The following is a 13274-nucleotide window of genomic DNA, read 5'->3' on the forward strand; positions in this document are numbered from 1 at the left end:
CAAGCAAGAGATAATTTTGGGGGAGTTGATAACACTGTATTTTACTCATTTTAGACATGTATTTATCATCATTTAGCTTAGTAATCAATCATTGTTTCATATCATTTTGCATCACATTTAGCTTATTTTGCACACTTAGGCATTTAGGATCATCTTGCATAGATATTGTATGTTTTGGTGTGTTTTCAGGTGCAGAAAGAGCTTAAAAGGATTCTACTCGACCCTCGACTCTATCCAACCAGGAGGGAAGCAGAAGAGCAATCTACTCGACCAGTTCACTCGATCTAGGCAGCTATAGAGGAGGCAGCAATTCACTCGACCAGTTCACTCGCTCAAGGCAGCCAAAGAGGAAGCAACAGATCGGTCTACTCGCTACTCGACCCCTTTACTCGATCAAGGGCGACCAACTCTACAAATCCTCCTTATTCCCCACTCAACCAAACATCTCAGCATACGGATAGGAGAAGAAGAAGCATCTACTCGACCAATTGATCAGATCGCGAATGAAACATCTTAGCTTGTGGTTTTGCCAGATCGCGAACGAAACCTTCGATTCCTCCTTGTTTAGTATGTTATGTGTTGATGGCGAAGGAAGGAGTTAGATATGGTTGTCGTAGGTGAGCTCCGATGAAGTCGAAGTGATGTGCTTTATAAGTAAGATTCACTGTCGACTTTTTGGAAGCGAGATCACAGAGTGGATCCGCCAACAGGTGTTGGGCTTTAGGTATCGTGAGATTACGAATGAGTTTTTAATCGTAGTGGAAGCGATTGTTTTGCGAAACATGATATTGAGTATCAAAATTTTCTTTTATTCTTATCTCGAAATTGTTAAGTACAAATGAGGTAAAGCAAACGACGATCTAACGTCTGGTCATCTAGAAGAGACCTGATTAGTATCGAAGGATGGTTGAACTGTTAGGTGAGCAGCTGACCTTCTTTGATGGAAGATGTAATGTCCGTTTTCCTTGTTGAAGAAAAATGTTTCAAACGGGAGGGTTAAAATTGTGGCTACATTTGCGGAGGGAACTGCCTACATACCTTGTTAGGGGATTAGGCCTAATCGTAGTTCGATTGAAGTGGTGGTTGCGCTCTTGGGGGGAGCTGCCTACGTACCCTGCCAAGGGATCAAGCCTTATCGTAGTTCGATTGCTTTTGAGTACCTATTCGTGGTATTTCTTGAGATGCATGGTATTCCGAGGCCGTAACTCAGGTACTCCGTTGATAACTTTTTCTAGCTTATAGACGCCGTCGCGTACCACCTCGGTGATTCGATAGGGACCTTTCGAGTTAGTTCCCCGTTTTCCGGCGTTTAGCTCTCTTGTGTTGCTGATCACTTTTCGTAGAACGAGCTCTCCCACTTCGAATCTCCGAATTTTGATATTGGAGTTATAGTAGCGGGCGGCAGCTTGTTGATAGTTTTGAACTCGGATCATTGCCTGATCTCTGCGTTCATCGATGAAGTCCATGTTGTCCTGTAACATTTGCGTGTTCAGGTCTGAGTTAACAGGACTGGCGGTCCTTCTCACGCTTGGTACTATGGTTTCGACAGAGATTACTGCTTCTAAATGATAGGCGAGAGACAACGGTGTTTCTTGCGTTGACTTGCGAGGTGTAGTTCGATAGGCCCTGAGAACTCCGTGGAGTACGTCGGACCACATTGATTTTTTGGAATAAGTCTTTTCTTGATGTTGCTAAGTATAGCTTTGTTGGCGGCTTCTGCCTGTCCGTTACCTTGTGGGTAACACGGGGTGGACGTGGTAAGACGGATCTTCCACTTATCGCGGAATGCTTTGATTTTTCTCGAGGTGAGGTTAGTCCTGTTATCGATGACGATCTCATATGGTATGCCATGTCGACATACGATATTTTCCCACAGGAAGTCCTCAACTTGTTTCTCGGTTACCTGTTGGAAGGCTTTAGCCTCAATCCATTTGGTAGAGTAGTCGGTGAGGACCCGCATGTTTTTTTGCCTCTTCTTCCCACCGGAGGCTTCCATGGGACCAACATCCATGGACCACTTCATGAACGGGTAAGGAGAAGATATCGAGGACATTTCCTCGGGAGGTTGATGTAGAGTAGATGCGTGTCGTTGGCACTTATCGCACCTGAGTGAGTGAGCTATGCAATAAGATAGGATTGTTGGCCAAAAGTAGCCTTGCCTTTTGATTCTGAGGGCGAGGGTACGTCCACTATAGTGGCTACCACATTGTCCTTCGTGCATGCTTTTCACGAGGTCTTTTGTTTGTTGCCCGTAGGTACACACCATGTAGGGACCTGCGACGCTGCGTTTCATAAGACTCCCTTCCACGATGTAGTACCTTGCACTCTGGGCTTTGAGTTTTCTGGCCTCCCACTTGTCGGGAGGTGTGATCCCTTGTTCGATGTAATCGATGATTGGGATTCTCTAGTCGTTGTACGGTTCAGGTTCGTACGGGGCAGGTTGTTCGGGGGTTTCGAGCTCTGGCTCTTCCTCCGATGCACTTGCCTCCGCAACTGCTGCGAGAGCTCTAGCTGCGGCGGTGGTGCTTCGGATTACTCGCGTGAAGTTGCAAGTTGTCGAGGTTTCCATTCCAGCATGTTTGACCGTTAGGTCGATGCTCGGATGTTCTATTCCTTCGACCAGGATAATTCTTTTGACGAAAGGATCTGACGTAGAAGCGAGAGCTGCCAAGGTGTCTATAGAGGTGTTTTCTCCTCTGGGGATCCTAGTTAATTCGAACGATTCGAACTGTTAGGTCAAGGTCAAGGTTTTGACCAGTTTGAGGTACGCTTCCATGTGCTCGTCTTTAGCTTCGTATTCCCCGTGAAACTGGCTGGTGACGAGGTGAGAGTCGCTATGGGCGTGTATTTCACGGATCCCCATTCATTGAGCTAGCTTAATGCCAGCAATGAGGGCTTTGTACTCAGACTCGTTGTTTGATGCGTTGAATCCAAGTCGGAACGATTGTTCGATGACTTCCCCGGTGGGGGAGGTGAGTTGTATTCCTACTCCGGATCCTTCTCGGTTGGAGGAGCCGTCGACGTGGAGGAGCCATTTCTTATTAGAGTTGGTTCCATCCAGGTCCACTAAAGGGAGCTCGATTACAAAGTCCGCTAGGACTTGTGCTTTCAAGCTGGTTCTAGTGCGATATTCTATATCGTACTCGCTTAATTCTATGGCCCATTTCGCAAGTCGTCCTGATTGGGTTGGACTATGCAGAATGGTTCTGATTGGTTGGGACGTCATCACCACGATGGGGTGTGATTGGAAATATGGTCTCAGTTTTCGAGCGGACATGACTACGGCCAGTGCCAGTTTTTCTATTGTCGGATAACGGGTTTCAGCGTCTATCAACGTTTTACTAACGTAATAGATCGGTTTTTGTCCTTCGTGATCATCTCTCACCAAGACACTGCTTATCGCAGTTCGGGAGACTGCCGTGTACAGGTACAGCGGTTCTCCTTCTACGGGTTTTGCGAGTATGGGTGGTTCGGACAGGTATGCTTTCCATTGCTTGAAGGCTTGTTCGCAGTCCTCATTCCAGTCGAACTTTTTATCCTTTCGGAAAAGCGGATAGAAAGGGACGCATTTGTCGGTGGACCTTGATATGAACCTGTTGAGGGCGGCGATATGACCAGTTAGTCGTTGGACCTCCCGTGCCGTTTTTGGTGATGGCATTTCGATGAGGGCTGCAATCTGCTTAGGATTGGCCTCGATGCCTCTTTCGGTTTTGCTTCATTTCGAATTTGTTTAGGATTTTGAAGCATTCCCTTAATTGCGGGACGTGGTCTTTTTTGTGAGCTGACTTGACCAGCATGTCGTTGATATAAACCTCCATCATTTTACCTAGCTGGTCAGCGAACATTTTGTTCACCAATCGTTGGTAGGTAGCTCCAGCATTTCTTAAACCAAAGGGCATTACTTTATAACAGTAGGTACCTCGGTCGGTAATTAAGGCTGTTTTTTCTTGGTCATCTGGGCGCATAAGTATTTGGTTGGACCCGGATAATGCGTCCATGAAGGACAATATTTCGTGTCCTGCAGTGGCCTCGACCACTCTGTCGATATGCGGGAGTGGGAAACTGTCTTTAGGACATGCCTTATTCAGGTCCGTAAAGTCGATGCATACTCTCCACTTCCCATTTTTTTGAAGGCGTCGTAGAAGAGTACGTCAACTGAGCTTCCCTTGTCAATCATTATACAGGAGAGTTCCTAGTTGCCTATGTCGATTCGGATAACGAGAGCGTCATCGTGAGGTTTATCGAGGTCGGTGGTCTCACTTTCCCAGAATGTGATCTGGTGATCAGGTCCCATCATCGGGCTTTAGCCTTTTGTGTAGGAATCTGTCTTCCTCTTATGAGTTTTGATCGAATTGATTGAGTCGTTGTAGAGCTAAGATCCTCCCATGATGAAATCGATGCGTTTCGGGGAGAGGTGCTCGGTTGCGTTTCTACAGAATTTTGAGAGGCCTAGTGGGAACCTCCTGTTTTTCTTTTGCGGGTCGGGAGGAGGTGTAGTGACTGACCATCCTGTCCTGCCACTCAGGTCTAGTACTGCAAAGACTAGGTCTATGCGCTCTTTCCTAGCAGGTGGAGGAGAGTCACCTCCCTCCGGTGTTCGGTCCCGTTTTTTTCGTATGGGAGTTTGCTCCTCCTCCTGCTCGTCGGGAGGAGGGGTTTCGGCTTTGGGGTTTGAACCTTTTTTAGTTTTGCCCCCAGCTTCGATTAATGTTTTAACGGCGCAACATTTCTCGGTGGAATGTCCTCTTTTTTGTGGTACTTGTAATATTTTCCGAGGTCAATTTCTGGACTCTCGTCCTCGGTTGCCTCTTCTATTGCGAATAGGGTATGCTGCCCTTGCGTTTGGTTTTCCTTTTTGAAGGGTTTTTTAGTTGCAAGGGGAGCGCTTTGTGTTTTAGATTCTTTGAATCTTAAGGCTAGCACAGAGACCTCCTCTTCGACTTTGGCGAATTGGAAAGCTTTGTGAAGGGCATCGTCTAAAGAGACAGGTTGCCTACTAGTGAGTTCCTCACAGAATCTAGAGGAAAACCACAAGCCGTTGCGAAGGGCGGCTATGGCTACCTCGTCGTTTAGGTTCGCAAACTTTGATTTGATTGTTTTGAATTTTTCGATGTAAGATCGCATGGATTCGTTCTGAAGTTAGGTTTCCTTTGAGACTAGCAAACCATTCGAGGGCGTGACCTACGAGGTTTTCTGAAAGAAATGACAATGACTTGGTTCGTTTTCTTCGTCCGTCAGGAATGCTCGTGTTATAGCGAAACGGAAGGATCTGAGATGAGCCATTGGGTCGCTCGTTCCGTCGTACTCCGGGAAACGGAGTCTCCCGACGTCTTAGATGCGATAATGGGCGATCCTATCCGTGAACAAGGTGCCCCTGATTTCTTCGATCACTCGATCTATGTCGGGAGCATCGCTCACTGCTAGACGCATTCGTGAATGCATTTGAGCCATGTTCGTATTTGTTTGAGCTTCGTAATTGCGAAATGTTTCCATATCCACGACGTTACGCAGATCGATCGGTGTTGGGGGATCGTTTGGACCGTTAAGGAGGTCGCTTCCTGGTATCCGGCGAATGGATTGTGGATTAGCGATAGAGGTCTGTTGTTGTGTTGAGTTCTCGGGGACGAGGGAGCTGGACGCGGTTGTTTGGTTTCTCGTGCACGTGTACCTCGGGGGCGAGTAGCCTAGCGATAACAAAGGTGGGAGCGGTAGCCTTGGGAAGGTAGGCGTTGCACGTGTCTCGTTCCCTGTTGATGGGTTTTCGACGCGAGTTTTCACGTGTGCCTGTAAAAAGGCGACTTGCCGGTTGATAAGAGGTGAGACCTATATCGAGGCGAAGTCTAGACGAATCTTTGGTGTGGGATTTGTCCGGGAGACGGTACCTGTTAGATATATGGGGATCTGGGCAGGAATCCCAGTTTCACAAGGGGAAATTTCCTTACCCGCGGTATCGCGCTCTACCTCATGTACCATGCGAGTGGAGTCGCTTCTCTGGTTACCCACCATTGCGGCGAGGTTGCGATGCGCAACTTCTTGGATTTTGCTTATGTTGATCAAGTTCAGGATCATTGCGCGGAGCTCGGCCAGGTCGGTGGCAAGTCTCGGAGGGACCTGATTAGACGGGTTGGCCGGGTTATCTACGTTAGGAGGCTGTATCGTGATATTTTGCTCTCCATCCCTTGTTTGCGAGAGGGGGAGGATTTTGTCAGATCCAGAAGAGTTCGAGTTTTGGGAGATGTTCTCCGCAACAACGTCATGGACAGCATCAACCTGGGTTCCGAGAGGGAGATATGTTGGGAGGTGCCCGTCCGTGACGTTATCGTTTGGGATCTGAACTGGTAAGCCATATCTCGTTGAATTGGATGAATTGGGATCCATGATCAGTGTTCAAAATTGATGTGTAAGTTTTGGTGTTAGAATGATCTATTTCCGTCCCCACAGACGACGCCAAATGAGGGCTAGATCTTCACAGAAACCTTGAGAGTTATATTGCTAAGAACGAATGGACTTTTTGTATTGATTGTGACAAAGCTTTTACAATGTGAAAGGAGATTACAAGTGTAAAAGTATGTGTGAATGTAAAGCTGGATTGAATTTCTCTTCCAAGTCGTCCTTGCTCCCCTATATAGGTCTACGCACGTGGTAGCTCCGTCCGGGATCTGCGGAGATCCTCCTGGATATTCGGCAGGTCAGTTCTGAGATATTAGGTCCGGTCCGCGTATATCTCCTTGTTAGTTCCTAGGTTGTTATTCGCTTATCTCCCTTCATCAGGTAACCGGGCTTAGCAGGCCCAAATACCCATTCGCGTATGTGCTCTTCAGTTGCGTAGGTTCTCTACTTGGTGGGCTTGGTGGGCTTTGTGGGTTGGCTTGGTATTTTCGTAGGTGGATTCCTGGAGGGGAATCCAGCTCCAACAATGTTAATGATGGACTAAGCCGCATATGAGATCTCTTAGATTCTTATGCTTAAGGCTTATGGTTGGGAGGTTGTGTTGAGCAAGGATATTGATGATTCTATGTGTTTGAGTAACCATGGGTCTTGATGTGTGGTGCTCGTGGTAGGAGGCAGAGACCATAAGCGTATCAAGATTGTGGTATGTCTGACCTTCGTAGTGAACCGTTACTTATGACTCCATTTTGTTTTACAGGAAACCTTAGTGGGAACCATTAGAGGGATGCTCTGGACGTAGAAAGCCGGTATAGAGTTGGTTGCTTTTTGCAAAACTTAATGATTTTGATTTTTTTGTTGGATTTGAGCGTGTATGCTCAAGGGTCCATTGTTAAAACGTTTTGGATACTTGGTGGTAAGAAGATTTATATGTTATAAATTATTATTTCCCTATAAAGAGTGTGTATCATTCGATATTAGTCTTGTCCGGACAAACAAAACTCATGATCATGGCAAGGGTTGAAAAGCCTAAACCGCGTTCGTGAGGGATGGTTCATTTGGAACCTCAATTGGGTTGTCTGTGTGAGCTATCATCGTAGCATTTCCGGGTTGCCCTTGTCTTGTCCGGCCATAGAGCGATTCAAGGGCGTTGCAATTTTTGGTTTAAGAGCATGGTTCAGGATGCTAACCGGACACACATTTTCTTAAGATTTTATCGAGTAAATGAGTCTCAAAAGCAACTAGGTAGACCGGTATGTCCCGGGTTAGTGGGTAATGGGTTAGGTTTTACCCTTGTTGTTGTTGTTGCAGTTTATGTTGGATTGGATCGAGAATGGATGGTCGTGGGGGATCGTAACCAAGATTTTAAAGTGTTGAAGAATTATGGCCGAGCTCAGTAACGAGGGATTGTAACTTAAGTGAGGGCAAGTGGGAAAGCAGGTGAGTTGTTTTGGAAAAAACAAAGGAATAGTGAAAGAGAAGTTGAGGAGATTTCTGGAGAAAGAGAAAGAGAAAGAACCAAGGTGGGTGATGAGATGCGAGTTGTAGAGGACAAGAGCTGAAAGTATAAAGATCGTTTCTAAGGAAAGAGGAAAACGGAAGATGAATGACATCATTTGGAAGAATGATGAGAAAGAGTTAATCGGGGTAAGGCATGAGGGAAGTAATGAAGCTGAGAACAAGTAAGTGATTGAAAGGAAAGTTATCGAGTTCACTTAACTAGATACTAAGTACCGGGGGAGCAAAACAATTTAAGAGATATAGGTGGTGATCACAAATCAATGTATTTGGTGAGTAATGATGGAGTTCGAGAAAGAAGATGGAGTAAATTTTCGGGATCATAATAAAGGCAAAAGGAGGCGTAGTAAGGCAAGGTGAGGTGAATCAAAAACCGAGAAGGTAAAGTTTGATCAAAGGAATATCATTATCGGAGCTGGTGCGAATGCTTCTATCATAGTTCTCATGGTAATTGCCATCTGACTAAGCCAAGTTTTCAACAAGCTCCCATCCTTCTTCAACGTCTTTGTTGAGGAAGTTACCATTTGAAGCAATATCAAGCAGCATACTTATCTTAGGAAGTACTCCTCTGTAGAGTATGCTAAGATGAGAAGCCTGCTTAATTCCGTGATTAGGGCATTTGGTTTGATAACCTTTGAAGCGCTTCCAAGCTTCAGTAAAGGTTTCAACTTGCTTCTAAGTGAATACGGATATCTCATTCCGGAGTCTTGCAGTTTTGGAGTTGGAGAAGAATTTTGCCAAGAAGGTCTTTTTGCAGTCATCCCATGTTGTGATTGAATTGGGTTGCACTTGCTCATCTACAACGTCAACCATTGTGTTTGTTGATGTTTGTTCTCTCACTTGGCGAGCAATACGGTCGATGTTATCGTTGAATAGAAGGTTCTGAATTCCTTGTGACCGTGTATGCATACAACACGTTCAGCTAAGCTTTAGCAGACCTACCAGAGATGAGTCTATAAAGTTGTGTTGGGTACCTGAAATACAAAGACATAAAAGCACAATGTCAGTATCTTTGTAAAAATAACGAACTTGATTTTAACAATTATGATATGGTTCAAATTGCCTTCCTACTCTCTCAAGTAAGAGATCGGTTGCAGTATTTAAGGGTCAAATTTCCTCAAATTTTTTTTGTTCACACAATGAATTGAATGTCAAGATTAAGCTTGCAGGGAATGAGTGAAATTAAAAGTAAACAAAATAAGAAAACAGCAGATTGATTTGATGTAAAACGATTAAAATAAAGAGCTAGGAGTAGGGTATTCTCAGGAAACTATTGGTTAGTAGATCTAATTATAGCTAGGTTGTTATAGAACCATTCTTAAACTCAAACTCTAATTATGGAATAACCGGTGGCGTTCCGTGAAACTCTCTATGCCTATAGCTAAGAACTTTAACTTAAACATGCATTCTAACCGAGTTCAATTCTTCACCTTAGTAGATAAGCTGATTCTTATTACACACCTATAAACTAGGCTAGTCAAATAATAGATCCAACTACAGATACCTATGGCGGGTATATCTATTGTCTAGATTCAAGATCTAGTTAATTACTCTAAATCTAGCATTAAGAACAATCAAAGATGAAGAATTCTACAAATAACCTAGCAAAGTGGGCGATCTACTAAACCATATGAATCCCTAATGAGAAACCGTATTCTTAACAAGCAAACTACTCAGACATATTGATTGAAACAAGTAACATATTTGATATAGAAAGCATAAACACAGCAAATAAGATTAGAGTATGAAAGGATCTCTTCACTGTATTGAGAATTGAATGAATCTCTGAAAAACAAGGGATGAATAGCTTATGTTTCTTTGAAAACTTGATGAAAAGCTTGAATAAAACATGATAGGTCTAAACAATGACCACTACAACTATATATATGCCCTAATAAACGTCCAGGGACTAATAATTCAAATAGGGAAGTCTTCTGGGGCAAATTTTCACTTCTGTAAACTTGAAAGCGTCATGAACTTTACTGGGCCAAAACTGGTGTCGATCGACACAGGAATGTGTTGATAGACACTCTCACTGAATTTGGAACTGAAATCGTCCTTAGCTTTTGTTTCCTTAGCTCTCGCTCCGAAATGTCTCCTCATCTCTATTGTCATCCCTCCTCATAGATACATGAAAAGACTCTAAAAAGACTCGAGAACTAACAGAAAGACTCAAAATCCTATATCTAAAACACTATCGTGTCATTGTAGTATTTTAGGTTGTCAATCCAATCTAATATGATGCAAACAGATGATATATGATTTGAATGCCCTATGTCAAGCCAAGCAGAGAGTTGTTAGTTTCTAACAGTCATAATGTCAAATAACAGAAACGTAATGAAACTAAAATGCAAAACGGCAGTAATAGGCAAACTAATAACAAAGCAGGTAAGATAATAGGCAATCAAATGGATAAGAGATTCGTAAGGATGGGGTAATCGAATAGCGTGGTCTCCTTAATCTATTCCAATGGTAGGCAAAACTTCATAGAAGCTATCCCTAGACAACAAGTTCAATTACCAATTAATCCACTATCGTGATAGAAATCCTCAAGCAGAGCTAGATACACACCTATTCACCATTAGCGATCTCTAGCTAAGCATGCAATATCGAATCAACTTGTTAAAGCTAATACCCGTTCTAAACGGCCAATACCTTGAGATATAGACGAATATCACATGAATTAGTAGATCCAACATTCCATCGAACACCTTTTGAGCGTGGGAATGTTTGGATTCATATTCCAGTTGATCATAAAGGAACATGCTTTAACCACCTAGAGCGACTAAGGGTACCACAACTACTCTATCTCTTCCTTTAAAATACAGTTCATTACTCATACATATTCAAAGACAATCGCAATGAAATGAATGAAAACCTGATAACATAAGTGATAAAGTATAAACGAAATGAAACAAGAAAAAAATTTCAAATACTTAAAGGTGAATACAAAGTCGAAGGAGACACGATGCGTCTACGAAACACGTCTAATACTAAAAACAAGTCTCTGTAAAATTCAATGATAAGTGATGATGCCCTAGGGAAAACCACTTAGAGGCTATTTATAAAAGCGATACAAATCAAATAAGGAAAGTCGGATGGGCCCAACTGGGCCTCCCTGTGATCGAGTGTCTGTTGGATCAAACTTGGCTTCAAGGACTCCACCTTGCGATCGAGTGGTCTGGAGTGAAGACAAGATGCAACGGTCCAAGGACCCTGCGATCAAGTATGTGATCGAGTGGCCTTGGGGATCGAGTGGTTTGGTATCTTCTATTCTCTTATGTATGCTCAGCTTGTCTTGTTGAGTGCAGAATGAGTACATGGGCTTCATGGTGATCGAGTGATGAAGAGAGGGTGATTCCTCCGGCTTCGCTATAGAGTGAAACTGAGCTACTAGCATCGCCAGGGATGTGATATAGCTATTTGGCGTGATATGGCTCTAAGGTTGCGATCGAGTACTTTGGGTGAAGGTGTGATTTAGTATCTTGACTTTCTTCTATGTATCTCCTCTGTTTGAACACTAAAAGCATCCAAATCCCCTGGAAACAACCCAATATGCAATGCACATGCAATCCTAATGCAAAATCATCTTAACTATGCAAAACACACTAAAACGACTATTAATGAGATGAAATGCAGGTGAAACAGACAGTGCCGACCGACATTACCTAGGTGTCGATCGACACCAACTACATCCAGATCTTAGAATTCTTCAAATCCCGATTTCAGCTGCAAAAAGTGCAAACACACCAAAAGTTCATTTCCTATAGAGTCCTAAGAAGTCGAAACAAGAGCTAGATGATGCTAGATGCAAAGCTATAATTGATAAGCAGATTGTAGAGATACCTCTTAGTGATGTTGTGAAGACTTTCCCTATGATCAAACATTACATAAAGAGGATAGTTACTAAGGATTTGAATAATGACCATGGTGTGACGATGATCTCTGCACATGTAAGCGACATTATTCAGAATAGGATTCCAGAGAAACTACGTGATCGAGGAAGCTTTGTGTTAGATTGCTCTATATCTACAAGAAGGTTTCTTGTTCTCTTTGTGACCTTGGCTCTTGCATCAACTTGATGCCCCGTGCAGTTGCTTTGAGACGTGAGATGACAGATTTCAAAGCTACAAGGATTACTCTTCTCCTGGTTGATCGCTTAGAGAGAATCCCTAAAGGTATCTGAGAAGATGTTATGGTGAAAATTGGAGAATACTTGATTCCAACAGACTTCGTGGTTTTGGAATATGAAAAAGAACCTCTAGATCTTCTAATTTTGGGGAGATCTTTCTTTGCTCAAATTAACGTGAAAGGAGTGTGGATGTCGCATCCCACAATTGAATATTTTGTTAAAGTTTTAAATAAAAGAGATCTCTAGTTTTGGTAAATTTGCCTCGATTAGATAAAGGAGAATTTGCTATTACAGTTTTTAGTATTTAGAGAATGTTCCCCTTTTCGGGACTCTACATCGTATATTTATAGTCCTAGAACCGAGTTAACAATAATAAATGGTCAGCTTGATTCCAGCCGCATATCTCGTCTTCATTATTGCTCCGTCTTCATAATCTCGCTCTTCACATCCCGAAATCAGCTCCCCTCATTCATTACTGATTCTGCCGTTACTTCGATCGAAGGATCTCTAATTCGAACCCACATTTTGGGCCACCTTCTTCTTAACGGGCCTCTTACTTTTCATGGGAAGCCCAAAACGTGCCTAGGCCCAATAGTTTGTGAGATCCTACTCCAACAGTTTGCCCCCCAAGTACTTCGGCGCTCGTTACTTTGGAGCATTTAAGATGACCGTTGAAATTCCTCGTATCAAAACAAATGATTGCGAACCCTTGATCCCTGAGATTTCTTTCCTTGGAAAGTGTGCAAATGATTTTACATCCTAGGGTTTCTCGTTTTACCTCTTCTTCACACTCATTATTACCTATATAAACGCGGGACATGCCCTTATAATTCTTCGCCTTTACGTACTCTCTCAAACCGTCCTCTTTAGAAGTTAAACCCTCCAGCTTTATGTTCTTCATTTGCTTTTTCTTGCTCGATTTTTGTTTTAGGATAGAACCTAGATCCGCCGTTTAGCTTAGGTATCGGAACAATCGAACGGAATCCTCAATAATTTCACTAGGTTTTGATCGTTGTTTGGAGATTAGCAACGTGTTCAGCCGTTCTCGCCTCAGATTCTGGCAAACTTTGTGCTGCCGATCAACCTAGATTAACCGCAACTACTCCGTGTTTATCGACTGAATCCAAAATGTCCCTCTAAATCTCCTTTAGATCAAAAATTGGATTTGAATATAAACAGTAATTGTTATGGCTCCGAGACGAACTAACGAGGAGGAGGTTTTCATAGAGGGGAAGTT

General features: G+C 43.3%; 2 pseudogenes across 2 annotated transcripts; one reads left to right on the forward strand and one right to left on the reverse strand.

Moving 5' to 3' along the window:
- Positions 1–1163: 1163 nt before the first annotated feature.
- On the reverse strand, positions 1164–8814 carry AT4G06546 (annotated as a pseudogene; the record flags this gene model as incomplete). Its single annotated transcript has 1 exon — positions 1164–8814.
- A 1097-nt stretch (positions 8815–9911) lies between these two features.
- Positions 9912–12812, forward strand: AT4G06547 (annotated as a pseudogene; the record flags this gene model as incomplete). Its single annotated transcript has 1 exon — positions 9912–12812.
- Positions 12813–13274: the final 462 nt, after the last annotated feature.

The sequence above is a fragment of the Arabidopsis thaliana genome, chromosome 4 (assembly GCF_000001735.4).
Source record: "Arabidopsis thaliana chromosome 4, partial sequence".
In the NCBI taxonomy this organism is placed as follows: domain Eukaryota; kingdom Viridiplantae; phylum Streptophyta; class Magnoliopsida; order Brassicales; family Brassicaceae; genus Arabidopsis; species Arabidopsis thaliana.